This window comes from Choloepus didactylus, chromosome 5 (genome assembly GCF_015220235.1).
Source record: "Choloepus didactylus isolate mChoDid1 chromosome 5, mChoDid1.pri, whole genome shotgun sequence".
NCBI lineage: Eukaryota > Metazoa > Chordata > Mammalia > Pilosa > Megalonychidae > Choloepus > Choloepus didactylus.
Genome location: NC_051311.1, coordinates 97,328,796 through 97,341,607, shown reverse-complemented (window position 1 = coordinate 97,341,607; position 12,812 = coordinate 97,328,796). Strand labels below are relative to the sequence as shown.

The 12,812-nt window shown below is 34.4% G+C and overlaps 1 pseudogene; it reads left to right on the top strand.

Annotated features, from left to right (window-relative positions):
* Positions 1-12,812, top strand: part of LOC119534920 — a 145,557-nt pseudogene that overhangs the window by 28,503 nt on the left and 104,242 nt on the right.

Below are 12,812 nucleotides of genomic sequence, written 5' to 3'. Positions count from 1 at the left end.
GGCAATTTAGAAATCTGGAGGGAAATGGTGTAATAATTTTTAATATATAATTATATTTAAAATGTTAAGTATAAAGAACACAGAATATTTTAAAGTTTTTCAGTGAATGTAGAATTGTTAAACATTTTTCTCATGTACTACAAAAGTATATCAAGTGAATTAAAACTCCTTAATAAAATAAATTAACATAATTAATTATTCAAGTAATTTTTCTTCTTTGTATTTCTTTTCATTAGTCACAGGCATAATCACTCTTCTTCAGTCTTTGAATCTTGATAATCCAAATAACCCTCAAATCTACTCTTTGGAAATTGAGGCCAGAGATATTGGAAATAATACTAGTACCTATAGGTTTACAATTTTTGTGGAGAATGTAGATGATCCTGTTGTCTGTGATTCAAGCTTTTCAACAGGAGCAGGTATGTCACCACTCAATTTTATAGATAAAATTCATGAAAGAATGATAAAAATATTTTCAAATGACACCTGGGTTTAGAGTTCATTTTTTAAAAATTTTAAAGCAGAGAAGAAGATAAAATAACTGAATAAAATGACAGCTATAACATACTTCAGTAAAGAAAAAAATAATGATTAGAGCTAGTGTAATACAAATGAAAATTCCAATGATGATGCTTTATTTCTTTATGCAGAGGATTGGTGATAGAAGGAATTCCAAAATTACTTCTAGTTTATCTGTAACATATGAAAGAAACTTTAGCCTCTATAGTTATCAAAGACATGAAAATCAAAACAATGAAACAAAATTTTCACCTACCAAATTGGCCAAGCTTTAAAAGCTATGGCGGGGGGAGAACCTAAGATGGCGGCTAGGTGAGACAGGGCAGAAAAACACCTCCATGAAAAATACTAGATAAAAGCCAGAAAGTGACCCAGAACACCAGTTCCCAGCGATGCACCAGCCAAACAAGATCTGCTAAATCCACAGGGACTGTGCACTTGGTAAAACTGGGAGTCTGCATTCTGAAACGAGTGAGCTGGCTGAAAGCCTGGCGGCCATGCTGTGATGTGGGGAAACTGTGGGTTGGTGTATGGAGATGGACTAGTTCCTTTAAAAAAAAAAAACCTGGGAGCGGCTGCGGTTAAGACGGTGAGAACTGTGCAGTGAAGCACAGCAGGAGCAGACAGTGCCAACGTCTCAGTGTCTGGCATGGAGGATAGCCCACTGCTGATTGTCTCAGGGCCAGAGGGCAGAAGGGAGCCAGAAGGAGAAAGAAACCACGCCCCTTGCAGCCATCTCCCTGGTGGGCGGGGGACGCTCCTGCCGGGGCCTAACCCACAGCCTAGAGCCAAGCCAAGAAACTCAGTGTGACAGGGAGTTTTTCTCACAGCACCTCACACATGCCACAATATTGGCTGTGGACAGTGGCCTTTGGTGCACCCACAGCTGGTTTTCCTGGAGCTGGGAAGGCAGAGCTGTATGAGGAGGGGGAGATTAACACGCCCCATTCAGCCGTCTTTTCAGCAGCCTGGAAGCGCCCCTGCAAGGCCCGGCAGCCCAGGGCTTCCCTGGCAGGCTGGCATGTACTTGTGATGTGGCACAGCCTTCCCTCAGCAGAGGTCCTGGAAAAGCATGGCTGAGAGGGGGGACCCACTCAGAAATCCCAGGGACCCTATGCAAATGCCGGGGACTTGTGGGTCAGTGGCAGAGACAATCTGAGGCAAGACTGAAATGAAGGCTTAGACTCTTGCAACAGCCTTAAACCTCCAGGAACAGCTGGGAGGTTTGATTATTAAAGCTCCCCTGCTTCCCTAACCACCAGACACACGCACCACATTCAGGGCAGACAGCACCAACAACACACCCAAACTTAGTGCACCAATTGAACTCCACAAGAATCAGATCCCCACACACCACAAAGACAAAGTTGAGGAGAACTGACTTGAGGGGAATAGGAGACTTGTGGATGCCATCTGCTGGTTAGTTAGAGAAAGTGTACGCCACCAAGCTGTAGATCTGACAAACTAGAGATAGGTATTTTTTATATCTGGAAAGAGCCCTATCAGGTAAAGCAAATGCCAAGGGGCCAAAAACAACAGAAAATCTTAAAGCATATGATAAAACCAGATGATATGGAGAACCCAAACCCAAACACCCAAATCAAAAGATCAGAAGAGACACAGTACTTGGCACAGTTAATCAAAGAATTAAGGGCAAAATTGATAGTGTGGCACAGGATATAAAGGACATAAAGAAGACCCTAGAAGAGCATAAAGAAGAAATTGCAAGAGTAAATAAAAAAATAGAAGATCTTATGGAAATAAACTGTTGGCCAAATTAAAAAGACTCTGGGTACTCATAATACAAGATTAGAGGAAGTTGAACAATGACTCAGCATCCTCAAGGACCACAGTATGGAAAATGAAAGAACAAAAGAAAGAATGGGGGAAAAAAAAATCGAAATGGATCTCAGGGATATGATAGTTAAAATAAAACATCCAAATTTAAGACTCATTGGTGTCCCAGAAGGGGAAGAGAATGGTAAAGGTCTAGAAAGAGTAGTCAAAGAAATTGTTGGGGAAAATTTCCCAAACCTTCTACACAATATAAATACACAAAGCATAAATGCCCAGAGAACTCCAAATAGAATAAATCCAAATAAACCCACCCCAAGACATATTCTGATCAAATACTGATGAGAAGGAGCAAGTTCTGAAAGCAGCAAGAGAAAAGCGATTCACCACATACAAAGGAAATAACATAAGACTAAGTAGTGACTACTCAGCAGCCACCATGGAGGTGAGAAGACAGTGGCATGACATATTTAAAATTCTGAGGGAGAAAAATTTCCAACCAAGAATACTTTATCCAGCAAAACTCTCCTTCAAATTTGAGGGAGAGCTTAAATTTTTCACGGACAAACAAATGCTGAGAGATTTTGCTAATGAAAGACCTGCCCTACTTCAGATACTAAAGGGAGCCCTACCGACAGAGAAACAAAGAAAGGAGAGAGAGATATAGAGAAATTTAACAAACATATATAGAACATTACATCCCAAATCACCAGGACACACATTCTTCTATAGTGATCACGGATCTTTCTCCAGAATAGAACATATGCTGGGACATACAACAAGCCTCAATACATTAAAAAAAAAAATTGAATTTATTCAAAGCATAGTCTCTGACCACAATGGAATACAAATAGAAGTCAATAACCACCAGTGACTTAGAAAATTCAAAAACACCTGGAGGGTAAAAATGAGGGGGAGATGAAAACATTCCCAGATAATCAAAAGCTGAGGGACTTCATCATCAGTAGATCAGTCCTATAAGAAATGCTAAAGGGAACTGAGCATGCAGAAAGGAAGGGACACTAAACAATTGACTGAAACCAGATGAAGAAATAAAGATTTCCAGTAAAGATCACATAGTAAATATAAATACCAATACTACTGTATTTTTGATTTGTAACTCCACTATTTACTTCCTACAGGATCTAAAATACGTAAATGGTAATGATGAATCAGTGGTTTTGGATGAGAGTATGACCATAGAGATGAAAAGTAGAGTATGGGTTACAAGAAGTGGGGGAAGGGGCAACAGGGAGTTAAGAAATGAGTGTAGGGTTTCTGTTTGGGGTGAAGGGAAATTTCTAGTAATGGATGGTGGGAAGGTGATAGCATTGCAACATTCTAAATGTGATTAATCTCACTAACGGAATGCTAGGGAGGGTTTGGAATGTGAAGATTTAGGCTGTATATATGTTTCCACAATTGGAAAAAAAAAAAGTCTAAATAGATAATGACAATTAAATGCCAAGGATGATCCTGGATGGGATCTGAGGATGGAGGAGAGGAGGCTCAAAGGGGCACAGTTGGGACATAAGAAAGGAAAAAAAGGAAATATAGAATGTAAACTTTGTATCAATGTTGAATTTCTTGAACTTCTTAGCTATGCTTAATGGGATTGCATAAAATAATGTTCTTGTTCATGGGAAATGTATATGTGAATTAATTGTTTGTTCAAGAATGTGTGCAGCTTGCTATCATATGTTCAGAAGACAGAGCAATAGATGAAGGATGACAGGGAGGGAGGGAGGGAAAGAAAGAAACGGTGTGACAGGATGCTAAAATTGGTAGATTGGGATATTGGGAGAGGGGGGTCAGGGTATGCTGGAGTTCTGTGTATAGGGTTTGTATTGTTTTTGCAACTGTTCCTGTAAGTTTTAATTTATTTCAAAATAAAATTAAAAAAAAAAAAAAGCTATAGGGGAAAAAATGCAGTGTTGGCTCCAGTAGAATTAAATTAACACTTACATAAAGCGGGATTTTGAATAACCATTCCAGGATTCCATTTTGATAAACATTTATAGAGAATCTGAACAGTGTTTCTGTTTCTTAGAGTTCATCTTTACAGCATTATTGCAGATAAAATTGAGATTTATGTGCAAAATTTATAATAATATAATACATGAAATAATCAAAATGACTAACAGTAGGAAATTGGTTAAAAGATGGTATACCCATTTTATGAAATACTACTCAGGATTAAAAATAATCTTTTAAGAAATAAGTGGGAGAGAATACATGAAACAAAACTGTAACACAGTTTCCCTAAATTTGTTGGATATAATGATATGTGATATAAATAATTATAAACATGTACAGCATTTGGTATATAATAAAAGTCATCTTTATTTGTAGGATTAGAAGAAATTATTCTTACTTCTCCAAATTTTTAATAAACATTCTCTCCTGTTCTTTTTAAATTGTTTTCTTTAGTTAAAAACTCCAACTTTAGTTATAAAAATTCAGTTACTTGAATAAGAATCATAGTACTCTTAATACTATCTGCTCATTTCATCTGATATACTTTCCTATAATGGATACTTGCTTATAATGGATTTTCAATTATATATCACAGAATAGAATAGATATTTAAAGAAACATATAAAGGTGTCCTTCAGTATGAGTAAAACAGACGCATTCCTCAAAATTCCAGTGTATTTTAAATTATGTAAGTTAAATTTCATTTTTTTACTTCTATTGTATAAGGAAAAATTAGTAATACATTAATTGGAATGACTGTATCATTTTTTATAAATAATGAAGTATGCTATTCTCCTTGGTACTACTCCAAATCACAATCTCACCCTTATGTGTGTGGGGGTGGGAGGGGTGGTGGTGAAGATCTGAAAATAGAGATTTTTTTGGCATTTGAATGTATTTGAGGCTTTGCACATGGTAGGAGCTCATGATATATAGATTGGCTTAATTTAATCTTCAGTGTGTCAACTGGAGCTCAATTATGTCTGTTCTGCTAGTATCTCCATTCTTTCCCACCCTTTTATTTCTATCCTTACTTGCTTATGTCATATTAAAACTCTCTCTACTATTTCAACATTCTCTGACCCCTTTGTTTCCTGTTTTAGTTTCCTCATTGCTAAAGAAAATACTATGCAATGGGTGGGCTTAGGCAATGGGAATTTATTGGCTCACGGTTTTGAGGCTAGGAGAAGTCCAAAATCAAGGCATCATCAAGGCAGTGCTTTCTCCCAGAGGACTGTGGCAGTATGGGGCTGGCTGCTGGAGATCCTTTGGTCCTTGGCTTTTCTGTCAGACAGCAATGCACATGGCAGCCTCTCCCGGAGTCTAGATTTTGTTGATGTTTGGCTTCTGGCTACTCCTTCTTGCTTTCTCTCTGTGTGTGACTCTCCCTCTAAGACCTTCAGTAATAGGATTAAGACCCATCCTGCATCAGTTGGGCCACACTCTAACTGAATTTCTCATCAAAAATTTGAATTTACAATGGGTTTTCTCCCAGAGGAATGGAGTAAGTTTAAGAACATGTTTTTCTAGGGTACATAGTTCCAAGCCACCACTTCCTATCTCTGTTTCTTTTAAGAGAACCTACCCAACTAACTGGGAGATAATAAGATGAAAATTATTAATAAGATGAAAAAAGTGTCAACTTTGCCTAATTTAAGAACATTTAATATATTATTCATTTCTACTCAAGTTTTTAATATCATCTCATCTGTCTCTCCACCTACTTCTCCATCTATTTGTCTACCTACGCAGCTCTAAAGTTTATCCATCTTCTACCACTTCTATTCATTGTTTCTAAAATTCTTTATTAAGTTTTCTATAATCCATATATCAATTAATGTCATAATCTTTACTTTCCACTTCTATTGACATCTTTATAATCTATCTTCAGAAATGTCCTCAGGATTTTTAAATAATTCAGAAGATATTCTAAGTAAAAACATAAACCGTTTTAATTAATGACATTTTTTCAATATGTATGCTGTTTTAAGTAAAACAAGTACTTAAAATAAACAATAAGAAAAAAAGAAAGAAGGTAAGTTTCAATCAAATAATCTTTTTTTTTCTGGATGTCTGCCTATTACTGCTCTCTATCTGCTTGTCACCATAAGCAGTTTTTCTTCTCCATCTTTAAGAAACATTATTCTTTTCGAAACTCAAAAGTTCCAAAACACACACACACATATATCTTACTCTGAGCCAAAACGTGTCCTTTGGTATGCATAATAATAAATTATAAGAATTAGGTTTTCATCTTAAAGGGATCTGTTTGTAGAAGCTAAGTATAAGAAAGAATAATTTCCTAGGTGAGCCTTGGCAATGAACCAGTTTATAGCTTTGATGTTTTGTGAAGACATTATATTTTGGATCACTTTGACATAATTTAACTGATGGTCCTTATAATTTCTCTTCTGTTTTATGCAAAGTATAGAAAGCATTAAAAGATACACATGGATCCCAATGAGGTCATTCTGACCTGATTTCTACAACATACTTGACTGAACCAAAATACCCTGCTAAGGTAGCGTCAAGATCAGGATGCCCGTCTCTTCCATCATGGAGGCTTGTGGTCTTTGGGACAGAGGAGTAGTACAAATGAAAATAGCACTTTCAAGAATAGGGCAATCTGTGGGTCTCTGTAAGGTAACCCTCTCCTCCCAAAAGGAAACTGAAACAATTTTCAGGTGGCTATGACAAACACAGATTCAACTGTTTAATTATACAGTTGCCTTAATTAACCAGAACAAATCATGAAATTAGAGAATCTGTTTATACAGTTTCAATTTGTAATAGAGGTTAGAAATAAGCAAGACCATTCAAACAAAACTGTTCCATAACATTAGAAATAGTCAAACAATAAGAGGTGTTTGCATGCAGGACTATTTACTATAGATGATAATGCAATATTTACTAGACTTGCCATCCAAGATTCAAGTGCACAGAAAGCAAGAATGTTCTTTTTGTTTTAAAGTAACACTTGCAGAATCATATAGCAGGTAAAGAAACTACAATGCTCTAAATGTGTATGCATTTGTGTTATTTGGTTTTGAGGTTAAAGGGAATCATAATTGGTGATTGGAAGGAAAATAAGGAACAGTGGTTGAAGAAAGGAAAGTAACATTTATTGTGCGCTTAATGTGATACAGACACAATGTGAGATGCTTTATATGTGATATTTTATTTAGTCCTCAAAACTATTCTAAGGTTGGAAAGGTGCTTTATCCCCATTGTATAGGTAAGAATACTGATGGAGCAAGATTCAAACTCACTTTTTCCTGACTTCACAGCCTGTGCTTTATTTTTTTTTTTTTTTTTTTTTTTTTTTAATCATCATTTTATTGAGATATATTCACATACCACGCAGTCATACAAAACAAATTGTACTTTCGATTGTTTACAGTACCATTACATAGTTGTACATTCATCACCTAAATCAATCCCTGACACCTTCATTAGCACACACACAAAAATAACAAGAATAATAATTAGAGTGAAAAAGAGCAATTGAAGTAAAAAAGAACACTGGGTACCTTTGTCTGTTTGTTTGCTTCCCCTGCTTTTCTACACATCCATCCATAAACTAGACAAAGTGGAGTTTGGTCCTTATGGCATTCCCAATCCCACTGTCATCCCTCATAAGCTACATTTTTATACAACTGTCTTTGAGATTCATGGGTTCTGGGTTGTAGTTTAATAGTTTCAGGTATCCACCACCAGCTACCCCAATTCTTTAGAACCTAAAAAAGGTTGTCTAAAGTGTGCGTAAGAGTGCCCACCAGAGTGATCTCCCGGCTCGTTTTGGAATCTCTCTGCCACTGAAGCTTATTTCATTTCCTTTCACATCCCCCTTTTGGTCAAGAAGATGTTCTCCATCCCACGATGCCGGGTCTACATTCCTCCCCGGGAGTCATATTCCACGTTGCCAGGGAGATTCACTTCCCTGGGTGTCTGATCCCACGTAGGGGGGAGGGCAGTGATTTCACCTTTCAAGTTGGCTTAGCCAGAGAGAGAGGGCCACATCTGAGCAACAAAGAGGCATTCTGTGCTTTATTTTTTGTACATTATTTAAGGAAAAGATAAAAAGCTTCAATGATATAAAACATGAATAAAAAGATGAAATCATAAAGTTTAGAGACCATGGATTTTGTGCCAGACACCAAACAATTATAGCCCATTCTATATACTAGCCCGAGATTCAGTGTAGAAATATGAAACTGACTCTCTCAAATATGAGGTTTAATGGAGTAAGTGTGCATTTCTGAAACAAGTAACATTAAGAAAATTGCTATAGGAGAGATATAGATTGAAAACTTATGGCATCAATATGAGGTAAGAGGTGGAAGAAGAATAATTAAATTTAAATTGGTGTTCATGGTTTATGTGTTAGTATAGGTGTTTCAGTGTCTGTTCCTGAAAATGTTCCTGCATCTGCTTTTATATATATGATTCTTGTGTGAGATCCAGATGCAGGACATGAAGTTGAAGTAAGTGTTTTATTGTCATCTGCTTATTTTATTCCAACTTTCATTTAAAATAAAAACAGAATAGTGAAATTTTCAATGAGCAAAAAATTATTTCATCTGGTTTTAAATTACAGAACTCATACCTTATGGTGGTCATTGAAGTGAGAGTAGAAATTTAAACATTTGAATATAGTAACATAGAATTAAAATGCTATGTTTTAAAAATGAAAGCAAAGAATCTTCTAAGGTAATTGAAAGCAGTTTGGAAAACTACAGCCTACGTTTATTTGCATTTATCTGTTGACATTTACACAAGCTGATAGAAAAGTTCATGTTTCATGGCTTTTTATTCATCCTAGATTAGGCATATTTTTTATTATACATATAATTCAGTCAAGGTTATTCCATATCTTCATATTATTTCCGGTTTCAGCAATAATAAAGAATAGAGAATTAATAAGGAATAAATGACAAAATGGCTACAGATTAAGAAGGGCTAAAGAAGAAGAAATACAAGATAATTCATCTCTCTGTATTTCCCAGAACTTTTTATGTTCTATATATGACCTATATTCTAATTACATACCTAAAGAAAAAATGTTGGGAATATCTTGAAGCTGAAGGTTGGGAAATAGTTCTAGAGAATTTAGTCTCTATATAATTTTTCTGGTGACTGGAATATGGTGAGGCATTGATCAGCACTCCAGTTAAATGTTTGCTTACATGAAGTAGCAGAAGACAATCAGCAAAAAATTAATTCCTGGCCTACCAGATTCAGAAGCTTCACCATGTATATGGGTATGTGAGCATGTCGGCGGGGGAGGCAGTAGAGTCGGGATACGGGAAGTATATGTGTTTTGGGTGTATGTGAGTATGTGAGTTTGGGTTTAGGCCAAATTGTGTGTATGTGTGTGGAGTATGAGTGTCTACATAAATACCAGTTATAATTACAAGTTTACATGTATATTCTCCATAACTGAAATTATTTCAATATCTGGATTGTATTATACAAGTCATTGGAGAAGAAAAGCAAAAACAAAACTTGGAAAATGATCCCTTTTTTAAAAATCCAAAACTATAATAACAAGAGAAGGAACAGAGAAAAGATTTTTCCATAAGAAACTCTAACTGGATTTAAGTCTGACATAAGCCAAATTTTGTTGTTCACTGACAGAAAAAAATAAGTAAGTTAATATGCCCATCAAAATGGCTGTGATGGCTTTTGGAAATGACATTGGATATAATGTCTCCCAGGTTTTATTGTCTTGCCTTGGGCCAGAATTGGGATGTAAATAATTTTTTTACGATTTAATTTCTTCACTAAATCCTTTTCAAATTCTTTAATATTCAGCTTGAAACTGGGCCCAGTAATAAGCATGGATGATAACAAAGAAGAAGAATATGCTGATGCCCATAAAACAATATTTTTGTTGAAAGCAATATTTTATTTTACCGTATAGAAAATCAATATGGAGATGAGATCAAATGGTTTCTTTCAAATAATATATTGCACGTGCCTCCTTTAGATACACTTCCTGAGTATACAAGAACGAATGACTCTTTTATTGGAAAAATTTGTAAATGCAACACTAGAAAATAAACTAATTGTGAAACCAATGACAGCTATTTATCAAAATAGCTCTAATATTTAAGTATAGAAAACCTTGGAACTAAAAATCTGAAAGAATGCTCAGATTGTTTTTGAAGTCTAGGACTGAAAGAGAGTTCAGCTTTTATTTTATGGACACTATCTTCACAAAATTAATTTCAGTTCATGTCTTGCCAAGTAATTGCATCAAAACTGTTAGCTCAAAATCCATGCTTTTTCAGTCATGTATTAACCATTGTTGTGTGTATGTATGTTTTTTCTTTAAGTTTTTAATATTAAATTCTTCAGTTAATGCCACTACATACTTTGCTCTGGATTCACATTATGGTATCATTTCTAAAACCAGTGAACCTCTCTTGGACTATGGAACAAATCCTAAGGTGAGAATTAATACAAAAATTCACATTAAAATGATGAAAATCTTTACATACCATAAGATACAAGCAATTTTTAAAAACTGACCAAAATTGAAATAAAAAGTAACCTAAATTATTTAAGAACATTTTCATCTAGTTCAAAGAGAAATTTGTTATAAGAAAATAAATTTAGTAGCTATTTAATTTATTTTACTATTTCATGAGGCTTTCTTGATGTATTACTTCAATTTTTGTTTGTGCTTCTTGTACTATGTATAAAAGGTGGAGAAAAGATTGTCTTCATATTCAAAAGCATAGAATGAAGCAGTGTTCTATTTTTTTATAATTTTGAATTATTTGGAGAATTGTCTCCATCTTTAGCTTTGGCTTTACTTGACTATAGAGACCTGGTCTTGTTGTTGTTCCTCTTCTTTTTTTTTTTTTTTTTTTTTTTCCCAATTGCCTGGTCAAATTTCAAATTTGCAAATATTTGGAAGGAAGAGAGAGTTATGAGGGATGGAAAAACTACAAATCACTTTTTCCTACAAAATCATTCTGGGAAATGGGACTATTTAAATTTCTAATATTTCTCATGTTCTGTAAGAATTTCTCAATATTTCCAACTGTAACCTTGTAATATACTTATCAGGCATTTCTTTTAAACATCACCACAATTAGAACCTGCCTATACCAACTTAGCAAATATTTTGGTCAGAACTTCACTCACCATTTGAGAATTAAAAAAACAAACAAACAATGACAACAACTATTTCTCCAGGACATCTGGCTAATGGCTTATGATATCATTCATTCTGGTATTGTAGGATCACTTCTCACATAGCTCAACTATTTTTTTTTCCAAATGTGAGCTCATTTCTGTTTTCTATTCACTCCTGAACAAATCAATTTGGTTCTTTTTTATTTCTTTATTCTTTTGTATAACTTTCAGGATTAACTTGTTAGTTTTTAATAAAAAAGCCTCATTGACACTTTAATTTTAATGGCATTAGACTTATATATTATATTGGGGAGAACTGACATCTTTATCATCCATATAGCTGGCAAATTCATTCATTATTTAGAACTTCATTTAAGCCTTTCAATAATATTTTACATTTTTTCTATAAAGATCATCCAAACAGATCAAAAATACCATTTGTAAGACATTCTTAGACACCTTGAATTTTATTGCTAAGATGAATTTTCTAATTAGTCTTTACAGGTATATAAGAAACAATTAGCGTATTTTGATTTTGAAAACAGCAACTTTGCTAAATATTGATTCTAATAATTTCTAGATGATCTTTAATTTTCTGTAACAGTCATAACATATCTGTGAAAAGTGGCAGTTATTTCCTGCCTTCTAATTATATATATATATATATATATATATATATATATATATATATATATAGTGCCTTATTTTTCTGTTGAGAACTTACAGAACAATGGTTACTAGATGTGATAATATATATTATATATAATATATAATAGCAGACATCCTTGTCTGGTCATGACTTTCAAAGACATGGTACACATTTTCTACTTCAAGAATGGTGTTTGTTGTATGGTATTATAGACAATCTTTATCAAGTAAATAAAGTTTCCTTTATCCTTAATTTTTTATGTTTTTGTAAGGAATTTAGTACTAAATTTTATAAATTTTTTCTCCATCTGTTGGGATGATTATATAATCCCTTTTGCTCTCTTTTAATCTATTAATATGCTGTGTAACTTTAATACGTTTTCTGTTACTGTATCATTCTTGTGTTTCTGGCATAAAAGCTACCTGAAGAGAGGAAGTTTTCAATATAAATTGCTGGTTTCAATTTGCTAATATTTTATTTAAATTTTTCAGATTCCAATCTTGTTGGTTGTTTTTGTTTTTCTCTGCTGACAAAGCTCATGGTGGTTTGTTTGCTCATTTTTTTTTCCCGAATCTGAGCTCATGTTTAGAAGGGTTATCCATGTAGGAATTCTGTGTAGATAGAATTCAGGGATTGTACTTCCAAAAGAGCTCTACATGGCATCCCTAGGGTATCACTGGCTTCAGGTACATTTATATGTTAATTTCATGGCTTGAGAATTCTTGGA